The following is a 15,945-nucleotide window of genomic DNA, read 5'->3' as shown; positions in this document are numbered from 1 at the left end:
ACATAAGCGAGACAACCTCATACTCTCAAATATCCCAAATTTGGCTTATGTCTTTTCTACATCTCAAAAGGTGTGGTGTGTGACTTTTTATGTGGCACCCTATTCAAAACATGACATGCAGTTAAAATAGCTTCATCCCAAAAATGTAAAGGTGCACCAAATTCAATTAACATGGCATTTGTTAACTCAATTAAAGTTCTATTTTTTCTTTCAGCCACACCATTAGAAGCAGGTGAATATGGTGCAGTAGTTTCATGGATAATTCCCAAAGACTGAACAAATGAGTTGAATGCACTTGATTCATACTCACGGCCTCTATCACTTCTTATTCTTTTTATTTTTCTACCGAATTGATTTTCAACTTCTTTTAAAAAATCTTGAAATTTTTCAAAAGCATCACTTTTATTTTTCAACAAATAAATAGTTGTATATTTTGAGAAATCATCAATAAAAGTGATAATATATCTATTTCCTCAACGAGTTAAAATTCCCTCAAATTCACATAAATCGGAATGAATTAACTCAAGCAATTCGGTATTTCTTACAACATTTTTATGAGGTCTTTTTGTAATCTTAGCTTGACTACAAGTTTCACATTTTTCAAAATCTTTTGACAGTCTTGGAATTAATCCTAAACTACTCATGATTCCCACATATCTACTATTTATATGACACAGACGAGCATGCCAAAAATTAATAGAAGAAATCATATAAACTGAACTGGTAGATGCTTTATTATTCTCAATATTCAATTTAAACATTCCATCACAAGCATAACCCTTACCCACAAATAATCCCTTTTTAGTGATTACATAATTATCAGATTCCACAGTTTGCTTGAAGCCAGCCTTGTTAAGCAAAAAACTTGACATCAAATTCTTCCTCATGGACGGAGTGTAAAGTACATCTTTCAATGTTAGCACACGTCCAGAAGTGAATTTCAATTCAACCTCACCACTCCCAAGAACCTTGGTTTTGCTAGAGTCACCAAGCATAATAGTTTTTTCTTCTTCAAAAGTAGTATATAATTTGAACCAATTCTTGTCATAGCAGACGTGCCTATTAGCACTGGAATCTGCCCACCACCCTTCAACATATTGCACCATATTGATGTCTGTAATCATAGCCACTAAAGGCTCTTCGGTTACGTTAGCCTGCAGGACAAATTCACGTTTCTGAAATTTGCAAAATCGAGCAATATGTGCACTCTTGCCACAGACAAAACAGGATCTATTAAATTGATCTTGTGAAGGGGGTCCTTAGTTCTTATTGTAATTTTTATTTGGGTTTCCCCATCCTTGAGGTCTATTATTATTTTTAAAGGCTCTTTTTTTAGGCTTCAATTGAACATTTCTAGGAAAATGATTTTTGGGCATATTATTATTGGATGAAATAAGGTTTACCTTTGTGATGGAATTACCATTGCTCTCTTGTGTCATGAGTGCATCGTGTCCTCTAGCCTCCTCCTCCACACGGATGCATGTGATCAAAGTTTCCAAGGATGTCTCCTTTTGTTTGTGCCGCAAAGTCTTTTGGAACTCCCTCCAAAATTGTGGTAGTTTATCAATTATGCCAGCTACCACCAAATTCTCTCCAATCTTTATGCCTTCGGATCTCAATCCTGCCACAATCATTTGGAAGTCTTGTACTAACAGCATACTTCTTTCCACCTGCCTCCTCGGTATCATACTTGCTTTGTAAAGCTTTCCAAATTTTCTTAGCAGAATTGTAAGTTGTATCATAATAATCATAGAAATGATCGGCAAGACAATTCAATAGATAAGAGCAACAATTATATTCATCTTTTGTATACTTATCTATTTTTTCTTGATGGAGAATATATTCTTCCTCACTCATCTCATCGGTAGGAACTTTTGACGGATTCTTGTCAGTAAGGATGTAGGAGACTTTGAGAAGACTCAAGTAGAAGAGCACCTTTCCTTTCCACCTCTTGAAATGGGCTCCCTTAAAGCGAAAGGGCTTGTTGAGATCTCCAACAAGCTGATTCATTTCCATTTTTGATACCTCCACTCTTTACCTCCCCCTTGCGCACGTATCTAGCCCAATATCTGAGACAATTCATGTTAGCCCATTAATCACCACAATTAAAAAGAATAAAATAGTCTCTCTCCTTTTCAATGTGGAATTAAACATTTTCACAACTCTTCATCTTCCATATTCACTCTCACATCTTTACATTTATGTTATAACATTTACTCATTTTAATTATTTAATATTAAAATGCTCCAACACAAGTAATAGGTCTCTTTGTCTATAAAGGGTTGTATTCATCTTGTCCACCAAGAAAGGTATTTCTTGTCCACTAATAAATAGGTATTGAAGTCTTATAAATATTAAATAGACAATAAAAAATTCGGTGGGTTTAGTTCTGGGTCCTCCCACATGGGGAGAAACATTGAATTAGTTTGAGAGATCTCGTTTGTTAGTGTTCTGAATTTATTATTTGTTTATTTTTGCATTGTGGCTTTGTCTTGGCAAGAGTGACACAAACTGTTTGGTAGCACTTGGTCTGTGCTCTGCTGTAATTTCTATATGGATTAGTTTGTTGGTTTGACATAGAGAGATGCCTTTTAAAGGGTGGTGTGCGGTATAAAGAAAATTTTCACTTTATTTTATGTGCGGTATAAAGAAAATTTTCACTTTATTTTAGGTGCTGTCCATAATCTTTGTATTTGTGCGAGGTAGCTATTTGGTTTTGAGGATTTTGGTATTAGTTATGAGAGTGTCTCTACACTATATTTGTATCTTCATATTTGTTAGTGAAATTTTACTTTTGTTGTTGCCTATAAATGTAGGCTATCATCGAACCATATAATTCTTTAGTATTCTCTTTTGTGGGTGGTTGTCTATTTTTCAAGTTTTCGTCATTCTTATTTGCTAAATCTTTGTCAAGTTCATAATATTTTTGCAATCAATCTTAGTATTTGAGCTTTCACTTTTACAACAAATCTTACAATAAACATGCATCCGCAGGATAATTTAAGATTTTAATTGATTTGTAAAAACAAAAATTAATTTTAATTAACAAAACAGATCTTATTAGTTGATGTTGTTTAACTATGGTAGTCATATGATCATACAATAATTCGATGTGGATAATATTATATTTTTAATGAATTTAATTAATTAAATATAGATAAATATAGTTAATTTGATTGATTAATATATTTGTTTTATTTAGTTAGTTAGAGTTCCAATACAAAAAATGTTATAAAAAAGAAAGTCCCTTCTTTAATTTTAATGCTTTAATTGTTTTTCATCTAATAGTGTGTACATTCTTTCACATAATGTCCATTATGCTTGTATAAAAATGTGGACATTATGTGAAAAATTGTATATAGCAAGGTGTGAAACATTTTATACAAGCATTTATTTCATTGGGAATTATAATTCAGCAGAGTCTAATAAATTCAAACATGAGGAATGAAAGTGACCTATCGATGATGTGCCATAATTTAAAATATTATTAGTACATTTGTAGATTAATGATCCAAGCTTCATAAGTAGATTAATGATCCAAGCAATCATGAACATGATTGAGGCTATTCCACAAGAGTCAGTTAAAAAAAATAAAAGATAAACACCCATTCTATCAATAAGTTACGGCGAGAAAATCCGCATGCCACTATAGAAGCAAAAACATATAAAGACGGCTTCAAAAATCCCCAAAGAGTGTGGCACCACTGCGTACGCTCCTGATATAAATGCTATCAGCATTGCTATAATAGAGTAGTATGCCAATAGAAGGGCAAGCTCTGTTTTTCTTTTTCTGTCAGTCAATAATAACACCCTTCTAATATTAGCCGAATACGTGTAAACTAATATTGAGGCAGTGGAAAAACCAAAAGCTAAAGCATTAGCTATCACAAATACTTTGAAAGCAGCTTGTTTGCTTAATATTGCCAATCCCTTATTGTCACCTCCGCTTTCGTATCCACCAGGCACGGTGAAAGCTGCGGTGAAGGTGACAGTTGCGATGATCGTGGCTACCAACAAATTGGTCTCACCGGCGGACCTTAGAATCTCCGATTTGGATATGCTGTTGCCTGTCACATCTTTGATTTCAGAAACAGCATTCTTTACGTCGTTTTCTTTGCAGTCTGCCCTTTCTCTTCAATGGCTGTAGCCTTTCCTGCGCCTTCATCTACAGATTCTGTCCCTGTTTCTTTTTCTACTTGTCCTTTGTCTTGCACCTCTGGATCCAAACGCCAAGTGCCCATTTTTAAGAGTTCTCTCAGACTTCGTTGACAATGACCGCCTTTCGCCTTCAAACGCTTCTTCGTATATCTCTGTAAATTTACGAATATATGACTTTGTATTTCTATTGCACATTACGATTTGAAGTTGTGTTATATACAAGCAATATTGGTTAACAAATAAACATATATAAGTCTGAAGTCTACAAAGTCAGCAAGCATAGCCCACGTGTTTGGGCTAAACCAGCAAATATGAATGACCTAAATGAAAAACTTTGAACTAAGCTTGCAAATGCTACAACAATGGAGGTTTCACAGTAAACACTCAGAGAGAAAGAGAAAAACCAGAGAGAAGAAGTTTGAGAGAGATGAAGAGAGAATTGGAGCTTTCTGGAAAAATACTCACATAACCATTTTATTACACTCAAAGATCAATATATACAGCTAGGAGTGTTCGCGGTGCGGTGCGGTGCGATTTTGGGCCATTTTTTGCACCACTCTTTACGGTGCAGTATAGTTAAAACTATAACTGCACCGCACCTTGTTTTTGCGGTCACATGTGCGGTGCGGTGTAGTGTGGTACGGTTTAGAGTTTAGTCAAAACTATAACTGCACCGCACCTCATTTTTTTGGTCACATGTGTGATGCTATGTATAAGATGCGGTTTGAAGTCAATATATTTTTGAAATTTTGGGTTTTTCCCACTCAGCCAAAAATTAAATTTTTTTTTTTTTTTTTTTTTTTTCTGGCCAAGTTTTAAATTATTGTGCTAGTTTTTCTTTATTTTGGGTTGGCTTTTCTAGTCAACACTTGCTAGGGTTATTAAACTTTTTTTTTTTTTTGAAAACTAGGGTTATTAAACTATTAATAATATATTTAATATTAAAAATAAATAAATATATTAATATTAAAAATAAATTAATATATTAATATATAAAGAGGGTACGGTGCGGTTTGTGTGGTTTTGTTATTTTAAAACCGCAAACTGCACTGCACCATGCGGTACGGTGTAGTGCAGTGCACTGTTACTTGCGGTGCGGTACGGTTATGCCATTTTGCGGGCAGTTTTGGTGCAATTTTTGCGGTTTGTGCAGTTTATATGGTTTGGTGAACACGTCTGTATACAGCCCAAGCTAATTACAACTGCCTAACTAACAAGCCTTAAAACCGGGATTGATCCGTAAAGTTTGGAGCAAAATCAGGGATAAATAACAGAATTAACTGCCTAATCAATGCCAGGCAACCATCTAACAAGCCCAGGAAAAACGACAGCGTTTGGACTTAATTACAAAACTCACCAACACTTAAATAGAACGACACCGTTTGCTTAAGTACATTAAAAATCATTCCTAGCCGTTGGATGAGAAACTAGCCATTACACCTGATGCTCTGTGTTGCTCTGTGATTGTTCTTGTGCTTTGTGTTTGTATTCTCTTAACAAGTTAACACTAAACTCCACAAAAATAATCTCGACGCCAATCAACATGGACAGCAAAACCTTAAACTCACTCACTGGTACACACTTAAAAAGCATGATTGAAAATTTAAACTTGACTAAACCCTAAAAAATTTATCTTAAAGAAATTATTCATCGTGTAAAGCTGAGTCTCATGGGAGCAATGTTTTGGGGGCTGATGAGGCGATGAAGGACGGAAAGAGAGATAGAAAGAGCAGCGGTGGCACACATACAAGTGATATGAACACCTTGATGACTTGCCAAAAAAAAAATTATATAAATAACTAGTTTCAAACTATCATGTTTTGTCCAACCTACGAGAGGTTATTGAACATCAATCTCAAGGAAATAAGATTGAATACTCTAGGAATATCATAGACGCATACTCCTCTTCTCACACTAATTGTGGGTTTTACCATAAATTTAATTAGTGAGACCTACAATTATGTGAAAAAGAGAAGTATTTATTTATAGTACTCTGAGAGTATTCTAAAATTACTCAATCTCAAGAATTTGAGTTCAACAAAAATAGAGTAATGCTAATTTCTCAACATTTTTACGTCAATTTCACAATAATAAGTGGCAAGTTGGTATTGGTTTTAAAATAAGTCCATCACTGATATTACTTTTTTATCCATCAATAACATCATTTTGTCCCTACATTTTGGGGTTATTGTTTCCTATATTTTGGTAGCAGTCAATTTGGTCTGTATTGTCAAATCACAGTTTTTCTTGCACTTTCTTAGCAACCCTCACAAAAATACAAATCAAATTTACCAATTTTCAACTTCAGTAGAGACACATATCAAGTAAGCAACTAAGAAACAAACTCAGATTTTGACCCAAAATAATTGCAAATTAAAAATAACATGGACCAAATTAAATGCAAGTTAAAAATAACGTTGACCAATTTGAATGATACCAAAATGTAGGGACCAAATTGATTACAATTTAAAAATATAACAATGATCAAATTGACTGCTACCAAAATCTAGAAACCATATTGACCGTAACACCAAAATATAGGGACCAAAGTGGTACTTTCGCCAAATAATTTTGACCCCAAAACATAATGCTCAACCCTTTAAATAAAAATCAATAAAAGCCTAAATTAATAACAACGATAAAAGTTAGCTAAAATAACATCAAAGTATTTCAAAAGGCAACAAATGAATAAAATATTCAACAAAAATTCCATTCAAAAATAAAAAAATAAACCTTAATCATTCAAATTTCAAATGTATATCTCTTTCAAACTATTCTATAAAAATAATCCATAAATTCATATTTCTTAAAAATTGATACATAAGAGATATTGTGACCGTAACTTCTCCTCAATGGTGCTAGCAACTTTACTCTCCTTGGTTTTGTAGTCACATATGCACTATACCCAAAATCATTAGCTACTACAACAAAATGTATTTTTAGTGATGAAAAAATTCGTCACTAAAAGTCCAGTTTTTCGTCACTAAGAACCTTTAGTGATGAAATTCTTTTGGTCGCTGTAGCCCCAACGCTAAATGTCCTAGCGACAAAAAATTTCGTCACTAAAAGTCTGATTTATTTAAAAAAGAAAAAAACTTTTAGTGATGAAAACGTTTCGTTGCTAAATGTTTTCCTCGCTAAAAATAGTATTTAGTGACGAAAATATTTCATCACTAAAACAATTTCAGTTTATTAAATCATATTTAGTGACGAAAAAATTCGTCACTAAAACTATTTTCAGGTACATATAGTGACAAAAAAATTCGTCACTAAAACTATTTTTAAGAAAATCTAAGCACATATAGCGACGAAAATTTTCGTCACTAAAACCATTTCTTACAAAATTTAGTGACGAAGTATTTCGTCACTAAAAAAATTTTTTTTTACTATATTTGTGACGAAAAAATTCGTCACTAAAACTTATTTTCTGTTTTTATTATTTTCATGGCGTTGATATTCACCTGTAACCTGTCATTACATTATTAAAACCTCACATTTGATTAACACATTTATTTCAACAACACATTTATAAAAAATCGGTCCATACATTCCACAAGTTAAAATTAAAACAAGTATCCAATTCAAACTCCTTCCATACAATAATTGTTTGCAACACATACAATAATTTAAGATGTTTTATAACAATACAAAAAATGTTGCATAATATAATTAGAACCAGTGGAAGATATCCTCATATGTCTTCAAATAATGCCAAAAGTAAATCTTCTAAAGCCACCAATAAGAAATCTGCACAAATATAAAAACACAACTACATTAAAATCGTCAAGTGTAATATAATACAATTAGTTTCAAAGCCTTCATTATCTCAAAACAATCTGCCCAAACAAAATATAAACATCATGCCATAGGATCTTATTCAATAGAGCTATGACCAAGTAAAGTTCATGTCGTAGTAATACATATCACATATCATGCAGGGTTGAGCCACGATTTTTGGCATAATAATACATAGAGAGGGCTAGTGGCAAAAGGTCACAGGCATTAAAAATCATATGCATATTGCATAGTTAATTGTCAATTCTGGCTCCCAAAACCTACAGTTCATTGCAGGACATAGAGGCAGGGGTCAGCCATGATTTGTGGAGCTATGTCCTTCAATGTCGAGTTGGTTTGGAATAGCAATCACACCATAGAAATGTATTTGAGCACTAATATGATGACTACAGCATCAAAGGAACCCATGTTTTGATAAATGCTATGCACCTATAAAAAAAAAATGTTTTGATGAATGCTTTGCAATTGGCCATATTATCTTCTAACTTGGCCCACTCAACTAACTAAATCAATGTAGCATATTGCTAAACCATAGCATTTGGGCATATACATATAGACATATATGGGAAGTATATAGAGTAAGATATCAAAGGAATTTAAGAAGGAAACTTTTTGCTTCTTTTGTGACCCTAACTTAAATCTCTGTCAAAGCATACGGATATGTAAAACAACCCGAGCTTAAAATATTTGGTTCATTGTAAATCTTTTCCTTGTCAGGGATCTCATATATATTGTAGTACTCAAGTCTCAAATTCATTAAGCACAATGCATCTCTTCAAATACAAAAGTTTTGAATCTTAATACGTTTTGTAAACACTGATTTTTTATTTACTTTGCATAGTTGAAAGGTCATAGCTGTGAGTGAGGGAAGCATGAAGAATGTGTCCTGTGAAATTTTGTAAAAAGTAGACCTTTACATCTTGCTTCTAGCTGAATATACTTTGAATAGATTCTAGTGCATGTGTCCTATTCTGTTGACTTGTTAAGTGTTCAGCAACCCAATATTAGTGGGTTCTATAAGTCCTTTGTACTATGCCATGTGTTGATACTTCTACCACTTATTGTCCTTCTCAGTCACAATTCTACACTACATGTGTTCAAACCAACTTGGATCATAAGTTTATATGTGTCAATTTAGTTGACAATTAGTTCTAGACAAATATAAAAACACTACTACATTATAAATTTTCAAGTGTAATATAATACAATTAGTTTCAAATGATACATAAAAGATGAAGTGTTTTAAATTAAAGATAAAGTACTAACCAATAAGTGATTTAACTTGAAGATGAACCACCCCCATAGGTAAAAGCGTCATCATAACCCTTGCTCCTCAAAAAATTAAGAATAATCTTTTGGACCTCTTCTTGCTTAGCTCACGCTTCTTGCTCCCTAGCTCGCGCTTCTATCACATTCATGAATGCATAATGCTTACAAGTATTGAAATCGAATAAAGTAATATTCATCACATCTAATTAACAATATTCATTCACATTTGCAAGAATTGAAAAACACTTCCAATATGTATTTAAACCACCGTATAACAACATGCAAGCCACCCGCTTGCTCCAACACAATAACCCACCACAAAACCAATCACAAACATCACAACTATAATGCTTACAAGTATTGAAACCAAATAAAATACTATTCATCACATCTAATCAACAATATTCATTCACATTTGCAAGAATTGAAAAACACTCCCAATATGTATTTAAACCACCTTATAACACCATGCAAGCCACCCGCTTACTCCAACACAGCAACCCACCACAAAATCAATCACAAACATTACAAGTATAGGGTTTTATAGGTATTTAAACAGAGTTTGCTTACTATGATCAAGCTAAGAGTACAAGTCTAATTTGTTGGCTAAGCTTTAGCCTTTGACTTTCACAGATCTAAGCCTCTTTCTATTCCCCCACAGTAACCCAAACAATCACTAACCTTGTCATCACATTCAACCAAAAACCTTGTCACCAATACTAAAAATAAAAAGCCTTTCCAAACTATATGCAAAGAAAATTCAATTGATGGGTCTCCTATTCACCAAACCCATATAGCCAACAATACTAATAATATCAACAAAGTGCATAGAGAGATAAACTCCAAAAACAATTTAATTATGTCACTATGTCCTTTCCTAAAGTATTAAGCATTAATTTGACTTACAAAAGGTTCCTATCAGAAAGGCATTTCCTGTAAAATGAAAAAAAAAAAAAAAAAAAAAAAAAAAAAAAAAGAAACCAGTCAGTACAGCTCAAACATTAAAAAAAATTCAACATGCATATCACCGAAGCAAGTGCCGAACACGATTTGCTAATGACTTCTTATTTACAAAAAAATAAAGATAACCATAGCCATTCGGATAGTCTCTATTTGGCTACTCATAAAATGCATTTAAATGAAAAAAAAAAAAAAAAAAAAAAATCAAACAAACAAACAAAACAATACCAAAAATAGAAACTCAACCTTTGTTTTAAACCAAGTAGCCATATAATGAGTAACTGGTATTTCTTTTCTTGGGAGCAACCAACCAGAGCATATATAAGGCAAAATTTCATCTCTCTCTTTTCCTTTCCAGCATTTAATTGATCAAACAGTTGGTGAGCACAAAAAAAAATTGCAGACGCATAAATTTCAAATATCAAGGCAAACATGTATCCCAACTGATTGCTTAGTTGGGGTAACCAACACATCAAAAATCACATAAAAGTAGCAGTATAAGCAACAAACAAACTACTAAAAAAAACCCATAAATTTAGCATCTTTAACACTGTATAAGCAGTAGCAAGCTAACATTTCTTCAATAGCAAAACAGAAAATGTGCATAGAGCATGTGAATAATTACTCCCACAAAAAATCCCAACAGCCCAAATAAGCAAAACCCATTAAAATTAAAGCCTTTCACATTACAAATTCACAGTATTTACCAATGAAGCAGAGAGAGACAAATGGAGCAGAGATATGGGAAAAGGAGATGGAGATGGAGAAATAAGTAGAAAAGGGGTGAGTGACGTACAATAAGCAGCGACAATATGCTCAAATCGGCGATGGAATGCTCTCAAATCGGCAACGGAATGCTCATCGGCGACGGAATGCTTAATCGACGACGGAATGATCTGAAATCGGCGACGGTTCTCTTCTTTTAATGGTGACGGTTTGCTTCTCTTCTCTTAATGGAGACGGTTTGCTTCTCTTCTCTTAACGGCGAAAAATGCTCATCGGTGACAGAATGCTCTCAAATCAGCGACGGAATGCTCGTCGGTGATAGAATGCTCAATCGGCGACGGTTGGTTTTTTTTGGGTTATCAGCGATGGTTCTCTCATCATAACAGCGATGGATCTCTTCTCTTAATGGCTATGGTTCGCTTCTCGATGACAGTCCGCTTATTGGCGACGGTTGGCTTCAGCGTCGGAAGGCTTCAGCATCGCTTGGTTTTGGTGGCACTTGCTTCGACGTCGGTTGGCTTCTTCAGGTGACGATGAAGACACGGTGTGTTGTTTGTGTCTGGTGTTCAGAATTTAGGAGTGAAATGAAATGAGGGGTATGTGAACTAAAAGGATATTTACATAGGGGTCTTTAGCGACGCAATATTTCCGTCGCTAATGCTCATTTCGTTGTCGCAAAAGGTATTTTTTATGTTTTTTAGTGACGAATGTCAGTTTCGTCGCTAAAGAACCCAAGCTTTGTTAAAATTTAAATTCATATTTCGTCACTAAAGCATACTTTTAGTGACGAAATGTGATTTCGTCGCTAAAAACATATAAGTGCAAAACTATTATTATTTTTAGTGACGACTATTTTTCGTCACTAATTCTTACTTATAGCGACGAAAGTATTTTCATCACTAAAAATTTCAACTTTTAGCGACGAAATATTTCGTCACTATAGATTAATTAAGCTGGCACCAAAGTTTCCCTCTGCTGGCGCTCATTTTTCATATCACAATAGCGACGAAATTTATTTTTCGTCGCTAAATGTTATAATTTTTTTTTCATTATTAGTGACAAAATTCATATTTCGTCACTAAAGCTATATTTTTAGTGACGAAAAATATTTCCTCACTAATTTTAGTCACTAAAAATACATTTTGTTGTAGTGATAGTCACAACTTAAATTCCTTATAGTTGATGATACAATCCACCTTAACCTATAGTATAAGCCAGATGTGGGACTTAGTAAACACCCATACAACACATGCTGAACTAACTCAATATCGAAACCCATATTAGTCTAGAACAATGGATTCAATAGACTTGAAAGACGTGACATAAATCCTACAATCCCAAGTTTCATACACCATGCTATTGGGGTTTCTAGGCTATCTTATGGGCAGAGAGTAGATTAGTCCAGTAATGTTGAGGTCTATACCAATTCCTTAAAATGAAATAAACAAAAAAATCATAGGGAAGGAACCACAAAAAAAAAAAAAAAAAAAAAAAAAAAAAAAAAACGCCTCTCATATGGTACATTAGATACTCCACGTGAGTCAAAAATTGATGTTGCATAATTTCTACAAGGAATAATAGGTTATTGTTTTTCTATTTTATATAAACATAAAGCATTCTTGCCTAGATTCTTCCCTCCTTTAACAAAAGAAATGTTGGAGATTCAACTCATGGACGAGAGATTCAACCCATAGATGAGAGAGGTCTTGGCATGGGTAAGGAGATATGTCACGCCTCAAACCCGATACCCGGATTTGTGACAATGACCGGCATGCTAATATCAAGCCTAAACCTGATATTAACAAGAACCAACTTAACTTTTTGAAAACTTTTACAAAAGCTTTCCTCTTTCTTTTCAATCCTTGTTTCTTTACTTCTTGATATAATTTTTCACTTGATAGTCAGAGCATCTACACTGTACTCAAAATATAACATAATCCACTAGTCATTTAATTTCCACACTTTCACATAATACATCTCTTAATACTTTAAGGTACACAACTTTCTTTAGATCCTAAAATACACAATACTACAAAGCTAAACATCAAATTGCTAATTTAGGATCTATACATATCAAACTAAAACCAGCTCCTTCCAAACTCGACTAAGGCTCCCTCTACTCCAAAATAAAACCTGCTAACTGAAAGAGTGGAAGGGGTGAGCTACACAGCTCAATAAAGGTAAGATATATGAGAATTTAATAAGGATGCATGTAAATCAGATCATTTCATTCTATGAATATTCGAATAGGAGAACATTTTTTCATGCATAGTATTTTATACTATTCATAATAATAACTTATACGCTCTTCATAAAAAATAATTGTTCTCCTTTTTCTTATCAGGTTAATATTACCAAAACCTTTCAGATTAAACTTCTTTCATTTCCTACAAAGTCACCATATGTATATTCTCATTACAAAATAATTATTTTAACTTAAATCAAATAATCGGCAACTTTGTATTAAACTAGAAACATCTTGACCCAATAAGAAAATCTTTCTTTATAAACCTTTTCCCGAAAAATATTATAACTTTCATAGTCATAAAACTTAACATTTCATAAAGAACAGGTATCTGATAACTTTTAAACATAGCTTGTACTTTCATCAGAAGCTTTATCTTTATAGCACAACAGAACTTCAGAAACTTTTATGTTTGATGAACAACTTTTTCTTTCATCAGAAACTTCTTCTTGCCATGAGAGCTTTTACTTTTCACAATGCATTTTAACAAAATAATTCTCTCATGATTAATAACATAACATACATGTTCATAACATATTGGTTAGTCCATATCTGATAAGTTTGTACAGAGAAGGCCTCATCACATTTGGGTGACCTCATGTGCATGATATTTTCCTCTTTGAGAGGCCTGAGGGCACATCTCCTCAAGGTTTTATTCCTTCCCGCCATCCGTACACATTGGGGAGAAGGCCTTGTTCAAATTAGAGTTACGGGCAACCCCATTTCCTCTACTTTAAATGGCCTAGAGTTATGGGCAGCCTTATTTCCTCTACTTTAAATGGCCAAACAAATAACATTTTTCCATGGAAAGCCAGTAATTAACCCCTACTAGCAGAGTTCAGATCACTAGAGGACATAACCCGAAAACATTTCATACTTTACATCATACTGAAATTTCTTATTTTTCATAACATTTCATAATAATAGCATTTCCATTCTTTTCTTTAAACATCATGTTCGTGGAATCAGTAATAGCATCAATATGCTTAAATCATACACGTAAGTTTTCGAAACCTCACGAACATATCTTTGTCAGAATAATAATTATATACCATATCTCTAATCAAAAACCTTTTAATGCATAACATACTTTAAAATAACCTCATAACTTAACAAATACCCATATAACTTATCCCTTACCTGAAAGCAAAGGAACCGAGAGCCTACAGTCGACAGAGCTTAAACCTCGGGAACTGGTAACACCTAAACCAAATATCAAAGCTTATTACTTACTATCAATTATTCCTTATCATAAATTTACACATTCATCTCAAAGCCTATCTCTTAAAATCAAGGAAGTCCTAATCCCACCTCAAAGAGGTTTCCACAAATATAAAATACATTCATCAAACAACATGATGTACTAAATCATATAGAAACCAATTCATAAAATTTATATATGATTCTAACATACCAAAGGATGAGCATATTAAATTATAGCTGAAAACATTCACCCTAACTTGAAAATTAAATCCACAAATTCAGGTGTAGCATATGTTGTTCACTGCTCATTTCAGCAGCATATGCTCCATTTTTAAAATACAAAAGGACTGTCCACACACATCCAATTGTCATGAAATTTTACATAACTACTCCCCTGTATGTCCAGTATAAACCATAAAAATTTCGGAGTCAAAGAATAAACCCATGATTTACTAAAAATCACACAAGACAGCATACTCAAATCTGTCCTGACAGAATTTCTTGCAACTTAAAAATTAAACCATTATTTTTATGTTCATCCAAATTCTGTGAGACTACTTCCATAACAACCATGTGTGTCTTAGAATTCATAAAAACTACTCCTAGCATCCTAATTCACAGAATATGATTTAATACATATTTTTCTTGTTGTAAACATCAAATCTGTCACAGAGACAACTTCAGTACATATTCTTACAAAATCATCAACAAATAGGAATAGGCTTAATTTCATTTGGGTATTTTATACCTATAATAAACATACTAAAATATGTTATTAAACTTTCAATAAACCATAATATCATCAAACTTTCAAATCACTAAAACAAAATCATAATTCAGCCTATAAAATCAGGATAGAGGTTAAAGAAGTAGAAATAAACAAATGAAATTTTGATTACTTACCCCAACAATTTGAAGCTGAAATTTTAGTGTTAACCCTAGAATTTCTTCTTTAGAGAGGGATATTTTGTTTTGGTGAGAGAGGGAGGGCTGCCATGTAAGAAGGGGAGAAGAAAGAAACAAAGAACAAGGAAAAGAGTAGGGAAAGAGGGCTGGACTTTCTGTCTGGTGCAGCCAAGAAAATGAGTTAAGGGGAAGAATTTTGGGGCAGCAAAAAGGGGATAAAAGATGGGGACTTTGGGTGGAATACGTGTGGAGCTTAGGAAAAATCTCACCACCCACTTTTCAAATTTTCTTGCATTCACACTCACACCTTTCTACAAAAATAATATCACTTTGCATATACATACATACATATATATATATATATATATATATATATATATATATATCCTTACCTTTATAAAGTTATATCCATCACATTAAAAGAGGATATATGTTCTAATTACTTTGAGAGAGTATGAAGAAGAAATAGGATGGAGTCTTGTCTTTCTTTCAAAGTGTGGACCCATGGGTTTGACAAAAGGGACTTAAGAGAGTTCAAAGCACTTTCCTTAAGAGAAAAGAGAGTAAAGTTAGAGGTGAGAATTCTGATTTTGCATGGACCGGTGGAAATGGAGAGGCTTCTTGGATGTTTGTCTTGCCAAAAGTCAAGGAAGAAGTGAGGTGGAGCTTGGTGATTGCATGAC

The 15,945-nt window shown here is 33.3% G+C and overlaps 2 long non-coding RNA genes across 2 annotated transcripts; both read right to left on the bottom strand.

Moving 5' to 3' along the window:
• Positions 1 to 7,816: 7,816 nt before the first annotated feature.
• LOC115979666 lies at positions 7,817 to 11,081 on the bottom strand. Its single transcript, XR_004089136.1, has 4 exons — positions 10,979 to 11,081; positions 10,129 to 10,155; positions 9,220 to 9,358; positions 7,817 to 7,905 (listed from the first exon to the last, which is right to left on the bottom strand). It is a non-coding gene; the product is annotated as an uncharacterized LOC115979666 (long non-coding RNA).
• A 1,936-nt stretch (positions 11,082 to 13,017) lies between these two features.
• On the bottom strand, positions 13,018 to 15,480 carry LOC115979664. The gene is made up of 3 exons (XR_004089135.1): positions 15,260 to 15,480; positions 14,294 to 14,356; positions 13,018 to 13,048 (listed from the first exon to the last, which is right to left on the bottom strand). It is a non-coding gene; the product is annotated as an uncharacterized LOC115979664 (long non-coding RNA).
• Between the last annotated feature and the right edge of the window lie 465 nt (positions 15,481 to 15,945).

Source organism: Quercus lobata, chromosome 3, assembly GCF_001633185.2.
Source record: "Quercus lobata isolate SW786 chromosome 3, ValleyOak3.0 Primary Assembly, whole genome shotgun sequence".
In the NCBI taxonomy this organism is placed as follows: Eukaryota; Viridiplantae; Streptophyta; class Magnoliopsida; order Fagales; family Fagaceae; genus Quercus; species Quercus lobata.
Note: the sequence above shows the minus strand (reverse complement) of the source record. Positions and strands in the feature narration are given on the sequence as shown.